The sequence below is a fragment of the Hevea brasiliensis genome, chromosome 8, assembly GCF_030052815.1.
Source record: "Hevea brasiliensis isolate MT/VB/25A 57/8 chromosome 8, ASM3005281v1, whole genome shotgun sequence".
NCBI lineage: Eukaryota > Viridiplantae > Streptophyta > Magnoliopsida > Malpighiales > Euphorbiaceae > Hevea > Hevea brasiliensis.
In genome coordinates this window covers 39,757,206-39,771,718 of record NC_079500.1, presented here as the reverse complement: position 1 = coordinate 39,771,718, position 14,513 = coordinate 39,757,206, and positions in this window count along the sequence as shown.

Genomic DNA, 14,513 nt, shown 5'->3' with positions numbered 1-14,513 from the left:
CTCCAACATGGTGTGCATGGCTTGGGCAGATCATGGTGCGCATGGTTGTTATTAAATTCTGCAATTGTTGCATGATGAAAGGTTCATCATATGACTAATTAAAATGTTTAATTAGGATTTTTAATCACACAATTAAATTATGATTCAAATCAGAATTTTAAAAATTGTTTGAATGTGATTCAAATCTGAATTTTAAAAGTTGTTTGAATGTGATTCAAATCTGAATTTTTAAAGTTATTTGAATCATATTTAAATCTGATTTTTTAAAATTGATTGAATAAAATTCAGATCTGATTTTTCAAAAAATGTTTGAATGTGATTCAAATCTGATTTTTTAAAAAATGTTTGAATGTGATTCAAATCTGAATTTTTAAAGTTGTTTGAATGTGATTCAAATCTAAATTTTTGAATTTGTTTGAATGAGATTCAAATCTGAATTTTTAAATTTATTTGAATCATATTCAAATCTGGATTTTTAAGTTGAATATGAGATATTCAATTTAATTTAAGTATGTATGTTTTATTTAATTATTAAATAGTGATATGCATGATGGATGATCATGGACTATAAAAGACCAATGTGATTGGATTTATTTCTTTTATGTTTCTTTGGGATTGTAAATTAATTAATTTATTTTAATTTATTTGGGCATGTATTATTAAGTTTGTAATAATTTTTGAGTTGTAATTTCATTTATTTAAGTTCTTATAAATTCGCCTTGGTATGCCAAGGATTACTATGTAATATTGGATTGCAAGAAGTTCAAGGAGGTCAAGAGCATTGGTGGGACCAGTGGGAGGAATTCAAGATCAAGTGTTGATTATGTACTCCTTCAGCAACTCTTGTAAAATGAATGAATGAATGAAATGCACCTAGGAATGCCCTGATTCAATTCTTGATTGCTCAGAATTGAATCCCTTAGAAAGTCCATGATTATACCATATTTATTGCTTATCTATGAATGCATGAGATGTATGGGAATGTATGCTATTATATGATATATGCATGCTAATTGGATAATGTACAAAGTGAGACCTTAATAGTAATTAGAATGACCATAAAATCTTCCAAACAAATGATTAAGTTGGAAATGCTATAATTAAAGTAATTATAACATAGGCCCTCCATTGGGGAATTATTTTAAGAAATTTTAAATAGTTGCATAAGATGCAATTAATTTAAGAGATTTTCTTAAGAATAATTGTTAAGCATGAGATGTTGTAAATATGTAAATGGTTTAGTGGCCAATATTGGATGTACCTGAGGACATTAAAATTATTTGCATAATTACTGGCTCAATGGGATCAACTTAACTAATGCAAGATAAGTCAATAATGGATGTACCTGAGATTTTGAGCATTAGGGGCTAGGTAAAGGATTGAACCTCACATGAGATGTGATGGGCAAGGAGTTGCTCACTTATAGTTTATTGTAATTCCAATAATGGATGTACCTGAGGATGATCAATAGAATTATAAGAATTCAATCACCCACTAGAAATCCATCTAACTAGGATTTCTGTTTTCTACTTTGGAAGTGTAGGATTCGCCAAGTTAGTGGGAGGACCAATTTGATTAAAAGACCATAATCATTTTGGTTAATTAAATGATACATTTACTAATTAATCTGGTTATTTTCTGCAGTTAATTTTCTAATAAAAATGAGCACAAAACAACCACCACCATCCAATATCCTTGCAAGCATACTTGATCACAATAGGTTGACAGGACCTAATCTGTCTGATTGGCTAAGAAATTTAAAACTTGTCCTGAACCTTGAACATATAGGATATGTTCTAGATTCAAATGTTCCTGGTCCCTTACCTCCAGAGGCCACACAAGAGGAACATAAAACTTTGGACAAGTGGAAGGAGCATGATATGAGAGCTAAGTGTTACATGTTTGCTTCCATGAGTAATGAGTTACAGAAGCAACATGAGAACATGCAGACTGCGAGTGAGATCCTCCTTCACCTACAAGAGTTGTATGGTGAGCACAGCAGGAATGCTAGGTATGAGATATCTAGACAGCTATTCCGTATGAGGATGTCTGAGGGACAGAATGTTAGGGATCATATCCACAAGATGATTCGGCTGATTGAGCTGTTGGAACATCTTGACTTCAGCATGGATTTCCAACTACAGACGGATTTGATCCTTCAGTCCCTTCCTGAGTCTTTTGGGAATTTTGTGACAAATTTCCATATGACTAAACAGGAATGCACCTTAGCTGGTTTACTCAACATGCTGGTTATTGCCCAAAAGAATATGCCAGGCAATAAAGGAAAAGAGGTAGCTTTGGTTACATCTTCTTCTGCTGGAAAGTCCAACAAGAAGAAGGGCAATAAGAAAAAGAAACCTCAGATTCCTGGTCCTTCCAAGAAAATAGCTAAACAAAAAAGGAAGACTAAAGCTGATGGAGGCAAAGGAAAGTGTTTCCACTGCCAAAAGGATGGGCACTGGAAAAGGAACTGCCCAGAGTATCTTACTTCTCTGAAGGACAAGAAGGATACACCTTCGGAAGGTATGTCCATATCTTGTTATTTAGATTCTGATGATACTCATAGTTCATCTACAGCTTAGGTTTTAGATATCAAAAGCGCTTCACATTTCTAATGATATGCAGGAACTAGCAAACAGTAGCTTGCGTTCTCAAGATATTAGAGTCCGGATTGGCAATGGTTCAACTGTTGAAGCTTTAGCCATAGGATCTAAATCTTTTTGCATGTTTGGACATGTTTTGTGTTTGGATAATATTTTATATGTACCTGATGCTTTTAAGAACATTATTTCTATATCTAGTTTGACTAGAAATGGCAATGAATTTCAATTCACAGATGATGTTTGCAATATTTATTTTGGAAATAAATATGTTGGTTCGGGTTATATGAATGATGGTCTTTATTATTTGGATAATAATGACAAACACAAATTGAATGCAAGTGATCTAAAAGAATGCAATGCCATGGTGAAAACCAACTCAAGTTCAAAATATATTTGGCACTTAAGGTTATGTCATGTTGCAGAAGATAGGATTGTAAAACTGGAGAAAATGGGGATTCTATCCTCATTGGGCTCTGAGCATACTCCAACTTCTGAATCTTGCCTTCAACGCAAAATGACTCGATCACCCTTTGTTGGACAAGGGCTAAGAGCTGAAAATATTTTGGAGCTAATACATAGTGATGTATGTGGTCCATTTAAAGAAATGGCTAGAGGGGGTTTTCATTATTTTATTACCTTTACTGATGATAAATCAAGGTTTGGGTATTTGTATTTGATGAAATATAAACATGAATCCTTTGAAAAGTTTGAAGAATTTAAATCTGAAGTTGAAAATGAAATAGGAAAGAGTATTAAAGCTCTTCGATCAGATCGTGGAGGTGAATATTTGAGTACTGAATTTGATGAATACTTGAGAGAGCATGGCATTGTTTCTCAGCTGACTCCTCCAGGAACGCCACAGCTGAATGGTGTATCTGAAAGGAGAAATCGTACCCTATTGGATATGGTACGTAGTATGATGAGCTATACTGATATGCCAATCTTCTTTTGGGGATTTGCATTAGAATCAACTTTGTATATTCTGAATAGGATTCCATCAAAATCAGTTTCTTCCACACCTTATGAGATATGGCATGGAAGAAAACCAAGTCTTAAGCATATTAAGATTTGGGGTTGTCCAGCTTATATCAAAAAGCTAAACGCTGATAAATTGGAGACCAGATCAGAAAAAGGTCGATTTGTTGGATATCCAAAAGATAGTTTTAGATATTATTTTTATTTGCCTACTTCACAAAAGGTTGTAATAGTAGAGATGCCACATTTCTTGAATAACAGTTTGTTCAAGAAGGAGGCAAAGGAAGGCAAATAGAGTTAGAATTGGAGAATTCTGACCAACCAATAGATCAGATGGATATAGATCCATCTAGTCAACCTATACCCGTTGATGAAACATCTACAGCTGTTCCTTGTAGAACAACCAGGGTATCTCATCCACCAGTGAGATATGGCTTTCTTCATAAAGAAGAATAAGAGTTGTCTACTCATGAAGAAGTAGATCATGGAGATGATCCACTTACCTATGAAGAAACTATATCAGATATAGACTCTTCAAAATGGATTGATGCTATGAAATCCGAAATTGATTTCATGCATAAGAATCAAGTTTGGGATCTTGTTGACCCACCTAAAGGTATTGTACCTATAAGGAACAAATGGGTTTTCAAGAAGAAAATTGGTTCTGATGGAAAGGTAGAGACCTATAAAGCAAGGCTAGTAGCGAAAGGGTTTCACCAAAGGCAAGGAATCGACTATGAGGAGACTTTCTCGCCTGTTGCCATGCTTAAATCAATTAGGATTTTATTAGCAATAGCTGCATACTATGATTATGAGATTTGGCAGATGGATGTCAAAATAGCTTTTCTCAATGGATACATTGAAGAAAACATTTTCATGGAACAACCTAGGGGTTTTGAATCCCAAGATGGTTCCAAGGTATGCAAGCTAAAGCGATCCATTTATGGGTTGAAACAAGCTTCGAGGAGTTGGAACATCCATTTTGATGAAGCCATTAAATCCTTTGGTTTTATCAAAAATGAGGATGAGCCATGTGTATATAAGAAGGTTAGTGACAGTGCTATCACTTTCCTTGTCTTATATGTGGATGACATACTGTTGATGGGTAATGACACAGGTATGTTGACGATTATAAAGGTATGGTTGTCAAATACATTCTCCATGAAAGACTTAGGGGAGGCAACCTATATTCTTGGGATTCACATCTATAGAGATAGAGCGAAAAGAATAATTGGTTTATCTCAAAGTCTATACTTGGAAAAGGTGTTAAAGAGGTTTAACATGCTTGATTCCAAGAGAGGATTGTTACCAGTGAGACATGGTATCCACCTTTCTAAAAAGATGTCTCCAAAGACACCTGAAGAAAGAGATAAGATGGCCAGGATTCCATATGCTTCGGCTATTGGAAGTTTAATGTATGCAATGTTGTGTACTAGGCTGGATATCGCATATGCTGTTAGTTTGACTAGCAGGTATCAATCCAATCCAGTTTTGGAACACTAGATAGCTGTCAAGAATATCCTTAAGTACTTGAGAAGAACTAAGGATTTATTCTTGATTTATGGAGGTGGAGACTTGCAATTGGATGGTTATACTAATTCTGATTTCCAATCAGATATCGATGATAGAAAGTCTACCTCTGGATATGTGTTCATTTGTAATGGGGGTGCAGTCAGTTGGAAGAGTTACAAACAGAGCACGACTGCAAATTCCACTACAGAGGCTGAGTATATTGCTGCATCAGAAGCTGCAAAGGAAGTTGTTTGGATAAAGAAGTTCATGACAGAACTTACAATAGTTCCTTCCATTGAGTCAGCAGTTCCACTACACTGTGAAAATAATGGAGCAGTCATACAGGCTAAGGAACCAAGGTCTCACCAGAAATCCAAACACATAGAAAGGCGCTATCACATTATCAGCGAAATAGTTGGGCGAGGCGATGTAGCCATGCAGAAAATAGCATCAGCTGAAAATCCAGCTGATCCATTCACTAAGCCTATGTCACAGACTCAGTTAGACCGACATCTTGAGAAGATAGGTCTAAGATATTGTAATGAATGGCTCTAGTGCTAGTGGGAGATTGTTAGTAGTATGCTCTAGAGTATATCATTTAGTATGTATCTTATACATAATTTTATTAATAAAAGGCATTTCCACTTTTCCGTTTACATAATATATTTATGTGTAATAGAAAATGTCCATTGATATTTTGTTAGAAATATTATTCTTAAGTTGTTAAGAATATGAGTGACAATATTTCTAGCACAAAGTATCATAAATAGGTTCACAATCGAGGATACTTCATAATAAGGACATCACTTATCCAGAAAGATTGTATTCATGTTTGTTCCCAAGTTATTTATATGAGATATAAATAAGATGGAATGGTGAGTCTCATGCCATATAACAAACATGATAGGCACTTATAAATGATAAGTAGGCCGAACCAGTGACACTTATGACAAGCACATGGAGTTTACTCTTGTCAATGTTTTGTCATAAATCATATCAGTGCATATAATCTTTAGACCTGAGATAGCACAGTTATCTTGTATATAGGTAGTTTGAGTTTGATACTGCTTTCATACTTGTACTATGTATGGGTATATGAGCATGTGTTGGCTCCTACTAGTTATATATGGAGATAGGTGTTGATCAAGATGGAATCTGTTCCTCTAAGTAAATAGAGATAAAATCCTATGTTCATTTAATTGTTCTTGATGTTTCAAGTTCATGGCCAGGACAGATAGATTTATTCAGAAAAGAGTTTCTGATGAGAAAATCTTTTTAATCAAGAACTGGAATTAAAAGAGAACATAATATTCATAGCAAATGGAGTTTGACATAAACCATGACTCCAGCTTGAGTTGGGATTTTGTAACAGAGAGATTCTAGTGCATGGTAACATATGATTATAGGTTCATTTAAGGTAAACCTTATTACTAATTGGGTGGCCATGGCATGCTATGCTAGGTGTTAACCATAGTCTATGAGGTTCATAAAATGATTTAGAGAAATCATTTATGGTAAGAAAGAGTTCTGATGATATTAAGAGTTGATATCATGTCTCATTGCCAATTAGTGATGAGCCTAGTAAGTCACACACATACACAAGTTATCACCTATTTAAATATGATTTAATTAATTAATTAAAGAGTTTAATTGATTAATTAAATAGGTTTGGTTTGCAATTAAATTGCAAAGTCCCTAGCATGACTTGAAACCAAATCTAGATTATTGGATGTATACTATAAGTTAAATTTATATTTAAAGTGTTTAAACATGAATTTAATTAATGAGAAATTTATTAATAGAGATTAATTAATTAATTTATATTTGATATAAATTGATTAGAAGAAGAAAAATAATTATTTTGGGTTAAGAACTCCAAATTAAGACACAGGGGCATTTTGGTCATTTCACAGTGTGACACGTGGCTGAAGGAACGGAAGCGTGAAAAACAGAAGATTATACCATTGAATTCAAAAAATTTCACCTAGGGTCACATGCACCATGCAAGATTTTTTTTTTATCTATTTGATTTCAATGATAAACAACATATTAAAACTCTTTTAATATGTTTTTGGATCTATATTTGCCATTTAAGATTTTAAAATTAATCAGATTAATTTTAGAACCCTAGATTAAATCAAGAACGATTACACTAACCTCTTGATGCACTGCAGTGTGTCTGCGCCTTTGAGATTCGTCTTCAGGACACCAAATGTTATCCCTCTAGCTTGTCCACACCAAGAACACCTATGGCAGCCCTTGAACAGCCTCTAAAGCTTTTTCTATTAATTAGAAATTCAAGTTCTGCCTTTTAAGAGATTAGAGATGTAAACAGGACACTAGAAACAATTTCTAGTATTCTTAATTCAAAAGATTGATGGCTAATCTCTTTGAATTGATGAGAGATGAAAAGAAATAGCTGGAGAGGCTCAAAGTGGCGTGACAAATGAGAGGAGAGGCTGCTGGTTATTTTTTCTTTTCATAACCACACTTAAATAGCTAGGTTAACACATTAAATCCTAGCCACATGTCACCTTTTGATTAGCTCTAGGTTTAAGTGACCCAATCACATTGTGCCAAGTGTCAAACCTATATTTAATCTTGATTTTAATCATCTTACATGATTAAAAAACATTTGGCAAGCTTATGTGTTAAGCCATGTGTCACCATCTCATGGTGCCACGTGTCACACTGTGAAATGACCAAAATGCCCCTGTGTCTTAATTTTGAGTTCTCAACCCAAAATAATTATTTCTCTTCTTCTAATTAATTTATATCAAATATAAATTGATTAATTAATCTCTATTAATTAATTTCTCATTAATTAAATTCATATTTAAACACTTTAAATATAAATTTAATTTATATTATACATCTAATAATCTAGATTTGGTTTCAAGTCATGCTAGTGACTTTGCAATCTAATTGCAAACCAAACCTATTTAATTAATCAATTAAACTCTTTAATTAATTAATTAAATCATATTTAAATAGGTGATAACTTGTGTATGTGTGTGACTTACTAGGCTCATCACTAATTGGCAATGAGACATGATATCAACTCTTAATATCATCAGAACTCTTTCTTACCATAAATGATTTCTCTAAATCATTTTATGAACCTCATAGACCATGGTTAACACCTAGCATAGCATGCCATGGCCACCCAATTAGTAATTGAAGGAACGGAAGCATGAAAAACACAAGTTTATACCATTGAATTCAAAAATTTTCACCTAGGGTCACATGCATCATGCAAGATTTATTTTTATCTATTTGATTTCAATGATAAACAACATATTAAAACTCTTTTAATATGTTTTTTGGATCTGTATTTGCCATTTAAGATTTTAAAATTAATCAGATTAATTTTAAAACCCTAGATTAAATCAAGAACGATTACACTAACCTCTTGATGTGCTGCAACGTGTCTGCGCCTTTGAGATTCGTCTTTAGGACACCAGATGTTGTCCCTCTAGCTTGTCCACACCAAGAACACCTATGGCAGCCCTTGAACAGCTTCTAAAGCCTTTTCTATTAATTAGAAATTCAAGTTCTGCCTTTTAAGAGATTAGAGATGTAAACAGGACACTAGAAACAATTTCTAGTGTTCTTAATTCAAGAGATTGATGGCTAATCTCTTTGAATTGATGAGAGATGAAGAGAAATAGCTGGAGAGGCTCAAAGTGGCGTGAAAATTGAGAGGAGAGGCTGCTGGTTATGTTTTCTTTTCATAACCACACTTAAATAGCTAGGTTAACACATTAAACCCTAGCCACATGTCACCTTTTGATTAGCTCTAGGTTTAAGTGACCCAATCACATTGTGCCAAGTGTCAAACCTATATTTAATCTTGATTTTAATCATCTTACATGATTAAAAAACATTTGGCAAGCTTATGTGTTATGCCATGTGTCACCATCTCATGGTGCCACGTGTCACAATGAAATGACCAAAATGCCTGTGTCTTAATTTTGAGTTCTTAACCCAAAATAATTATTTTCTTCTTCTAATTAATTTATATCAAATATAAATTAATTAATTAATCTCTATTAATTAATTTCTCATCAATTAAATTCATATTTAAACACTTTAAATATAAATTTAATTTATATTATACATCTAATAATCTAGATTTGGTTTCAAGTCATGCTAGGGACTTTGCAATTTAATTGCAAACCAAATTTATTTAATTAATCTATTAAACTTTTTAATTAATTAATTAAATCATATTTAAATAGGTGATAACTTGTGTATGTGTATGACTTACTAGGCTCATCACTAATTGGCAATGAGACATGATATCAACTCTTAATATCATCAGAACTCTTTCTTACCATAAATGATTTCTCTAAATCATTTTATGAACCTCATAGACTATGGTTAACACCTAGCATAGCATGCCATGGCCACCCAATTAGTAATAAGGTTTATCTTAAATGAACCTATAATCATATGTTACCATGCACTAGAATCTCTCTGTTACAAAATCCCAACTCAAGCTGGAGTCATGGTTTATGTCAAACTCCATTTGCTATGAATATTATGTTCTCTTTTAATTCCAGTTCTTGATTAAAAGATTTTCTCATCGAAACTCTTTTACGAATAAATCTATCTGTCTGGCCAGAACTTGATACATCAAGAATAATTAAATGAACATAGGATTTTATCTCTATTTACTTTGAGGAACAGATTCCATCTTGATCAACACCTACCTCCATATATAACTAGCAGGAGCCAACACATGCCCATATACCCATACATAGTACAAGTATGAAAGCGATATCAAACTCAAACTACCTATATACAAGATAACTGTGCTATCTCAGTCTAAAGATTATATGCACTGATATGATTTATGACAAAATATTGACAAGAGTAAACTCCATGTGCTTGTCATAAGTGTCACTGGTTCGGCCTACTTATCATTTATAAGTGCCTATCAAGTTTGTTATATGGCATGAGACTCACCATTCCATCTTATTTATATCTCATATAAATAACTTGGGAACAAACATGAATACAATCTTTATGGATAAGTCATGTCCTTATTATGAAGTATCCTCGATTGTGAACCTATTTATGATACTTTGTGCTAGAAATATTGTCACTCATATTCTTAACAACTTAAGAATAATATTTCTAACAAAATATCAATGGACCTTTCCTATTACACATAAATATATTATGTAAACGGAAAAGTGGAAATGCCTTTTATTATTAAAAATATGTACAAGATACATACTAAATGATATGCTCTAGGGCATACTACTAACAGTAATAAGGTTTACCTTAAATGAACCTATAATCATATGTTACCATGCACTAGAATCTCTCTGTTACAAAATCCCAACTCAAGCTGGAGTCATGGTTTATGTCAAACTCCATTTGCTATGAATATTATGTTCTCTTTTAATTCCAGTTCTTGATTAAAAAGATTTTCTCATCAGAAACTCTTCTCTGAATAAATCTATCTGTCCTGGCCAGGAACTTGAAACATCAAGAACAATTAAATGAACATAGGATTTTATCTCTATTTACTTAGAGGAATAGATTCCTTCTTGATCAACACCTACCTCCATATATAACTAGCAGGAGCCAACACATGCCCATATACCCATACATAGTACAAGTATGAAAGCAGTATCAAACTCAAACTACCTATATACAAGATAACAGTGCTATCTCAGGTCTAAAAATTATATGCACTGATATGATTTATGAAAAAACATTGACAAGAGTAAACTCCATGTGCTTGTCATAAGTGTCACTGGTTCGGCCTACTTATCATTTATAAGTGCCTATCATGTTTGTTATATGGCTTGAGACTCACCATTCCATCTTATTTATATCTCATATAAATAACTTGGGAACAAACATGAATACAATCTTTCTGGATAAGTCATGCCCTTATTATGAAGTATCCTCGATTGTGAACCTATTTATGATACTTTGTGCTAGAAATATTGTCACTCATATTCTTAACAACTTAAGAATAATATTTCTAACAAAATATCAATGGACCTTTTCTATTACACATAAATATATTATGTAAACAGAAAAGTGGAAATGCCTTTTATTATTAAAATTATGTACAAGATACATACTAAATGATATGCTCTAGGGCATACTACTAACAATCTCCCACTAGCACTAGAGCCATTCATTACAATACCTTAGACCCATCTTCTCAAGATGTCAGTCTAACTGAGCTTGTGACAAAGGCTTAGTGAATGGATCAGCTGAATTTTTCAGCTGATGTTATTTTTCTGCATGACTATATCGCTTTGCCCAACTATATCTCTGATATTGTGGTAGTTCCTTTCTATGTGTTTGGATTTTGGGTGAGACCTTAGTTCCTTAGCCTATATGACTGCTCCATTATTGTCACAGTGTAGTGGAACTGCTGACTCAATGGAAGGAACTACTGTAAGTTCTGTCACGAACTTCTTTATCCAAGCGACTTCTTTTGCGACATCGATGCGACAATATACTCGACCTCGATGAGTGGAATCTGCAGTCGTGCTCTGTTTGGAACTCTTCCAACTGACTGCACCTCCATTACAAATGAACACATATCCAGAGGTAGACTTTCTATCATCAATATCTGATTGGAAATCAGAATCAGTATAACCATCCAATTGCAAGTCTCCACCTCCATAAATCAAGAATAAATCCTTAGTTCTTCTCAAGTACTTAAGGATATTCTTGACAGATATCCAGTGTTCCAAACCTGGATTGGATTGATACCTGCTAGTCAAACTAACAGCATATGCAATATCCAGCCTAGTACACAATATTGCATACATTAAACTTCCAATAGCCGAAGCATATGGAATCCTGGCCATCTTATCTCTTTCTTCAGGTGTCTTTGGAGACATCTCTTTAGAAAGATGGATACCATGTCTCACTGGTAACAATCCTCTCTTGGAATCAAGCATGTTAAACCTCTTTAACACTTTTTCCAAGTATAGACTTTGGGATAAACCAATTATTCTTTTCGCTCTATCTCTATAGATGCGAATCCCAAGAATATAGGTTGCCTCCCCTAAGTCTTTCATGGAGAATGTATTTGACAACCATACCTTTATAGTCGTCAACATACCTGTATCATTACCCATCAACAGTATATCATCCACATATAAGACAAGGAAAGTGATAGCACTGTCACTAACCTTCTTATATACACATGGCTCAACCTCATTTTTGATAAAACCAAAAGATTTAATGGCTTCATCAAAACGGATGTTCCAACTCCTCGAAGCTTGTTTCAACCCATAAATGGATCGCTTTAGCTTGCATACCTTGGAACCATATTGGGATTCAAATCCCTTAGGTTGTTCCATGAAAATGTTTTCTTTAATGTATCCATTGAGAAAAGCTGTTTTGACATCCATCTGCCAAATCTCATAATCATAGTACGCAGCTATTGCTAATAAAATCCTAATTGATTTAAGCATGGCAACAGGCGAGAAAGTCTCCTCATAGTCGATTCCTTGCCTTTGGCGAAACCCTTTCGCTACTAGCCTTGCCTTATAGGTCTCTACCTTTCCATCAGAACCAATTTTCTTCTTGAAAACCCATTTGTTCCCTACAGGTATAATACCTTCAGGTGGGTCAACAAGATCCCAAACTTGATTCTTATACATGGAATCAATCTCGGATTTCATAGCATCAATCCATTTTGAAGAGTCTATATCTGATATAGCTTCTTCATAGGTAAGTGGATCATCTCCATGATCTACTTCTTCATGAGTAGACAACTCTTGTTCTTCTTCATGAAGAAAACCATATCTCACTGGTGGGTGAGATACCTGGTTGTTCTACGAGGAACACTGTAGATGTTTCATCAATGGGTATAGGTTGACTAGATGGATCTATATCCATCGATCATTGGTTGGTCGAAATTCTCCAATTCTAACTCTATTTGCCTTCCTTTGCCTCCTTCTTGAACAAACTGTTGTTCAAGAAATGTGGCATCTCTACTTATCACAACCTTTTGTGAAGTAGGCAAATAAAAATAATATCCAAAACTATCTTTTGGATATTCAACAAATCGACGTTTTCTGATCTGGTCTCCAATTTATCGGTGTTGACTTTTGATATAAGTGGACAACCCCAAATCTTAACATGCTTAAGACTTGGTTTTCTTCCATGCCATATCTCATAAGGTGTGGAAGAAAGCGATTTTGATGGAATCCTATTCGGAATATACAAAGTGATTCTAATGCAAATCCCCAAAGAAGATTGGCATATCGGTATAGCTCATCATGCTACGTACCATATCCAATAGGGTACGATTTCTCCTTCGGATACACCATTCACTGTGGCGTTCTTGGAGAGTCGGTGAGAAACAATGCCATGCTCTCTCAAGTATTCATCAAATTCAGTACTCAAATATTCACCCCCACGATCTGATCGAAGAGCTTTAATACTCTTTCCTGTTTGATTTTCTACGTCAGATTTAAATTCTTTGAACTTTTCAAAAGATTCATGTTTGTATTTCATCAAATACAAATACCCAAACCTTGATTTATCATCAGTAAAGGTAATAAAATAATGAAAGCCCCCTCTAGCCATTTCTTTAAACGGACCACATACATCACTATGTATTAGTTCCAAAATATTTTCAGCTCTTAGCCCTTGTCCAACAAAGGGTGATCTAGTCATTTTGCCTTGAAGGCAAGATTCACAAGTTGGAGTAGGCTCAGAGTCCAATGAGGATAGAATCCCCATTTTCTCCAATTTTGCAATCCTATCTTTTGCAACATGACATAACCTTAAGTGCCAAATATATTTTGAACTTGAGTTGGTTTTCACCATGGCATTGCATTCTTTTAGATTGCTATACTCTAGCCAGTGGAAACACTTTCTTATTGGCAATGGAAACACTTTCCTATTGGCAGTGGAAACACTTTCCTTTGCCTTTGTCAGCTTTGGTCTTCCCTTTCTATTTAGCTATTTTCTTGGAAGGACCAGGAATCTGAGGTTTCTTTTTCTTATTGCCCTTCTTCTTGTTGGACTTTCCAGCAGAAGAAGATGCAATCAAAGCTACCTCTTTTCCTTTATTGCCTGGCATATTCTTTTGGGCAATAACCAGCTAAGGTGCATTCCTGTTGAGTCATATGGAAATTTGTCACAAAATTTCCCAAAAGACCCAGGAAGGGACTGAAGGATCAAATCCGTCTGTAGTTGGAAATCCATGTTGAAGTCAAGATGTTCCAACTGCTCAATCATCCGAATCATCTTGTGGACATGATCCCCAACATTCTGTCCCTCAGACATCCTCATTCGGAATAGCTATCTAGATATCTCATACCTAGCATTCCTGCTGTGCTCACCATACAACTCTTGTAGGTGAAGGAGGATCTCACTTGCACTCTGCAAGTTTTCATGCTGCTTCTGTAACTCATTACTCATGGA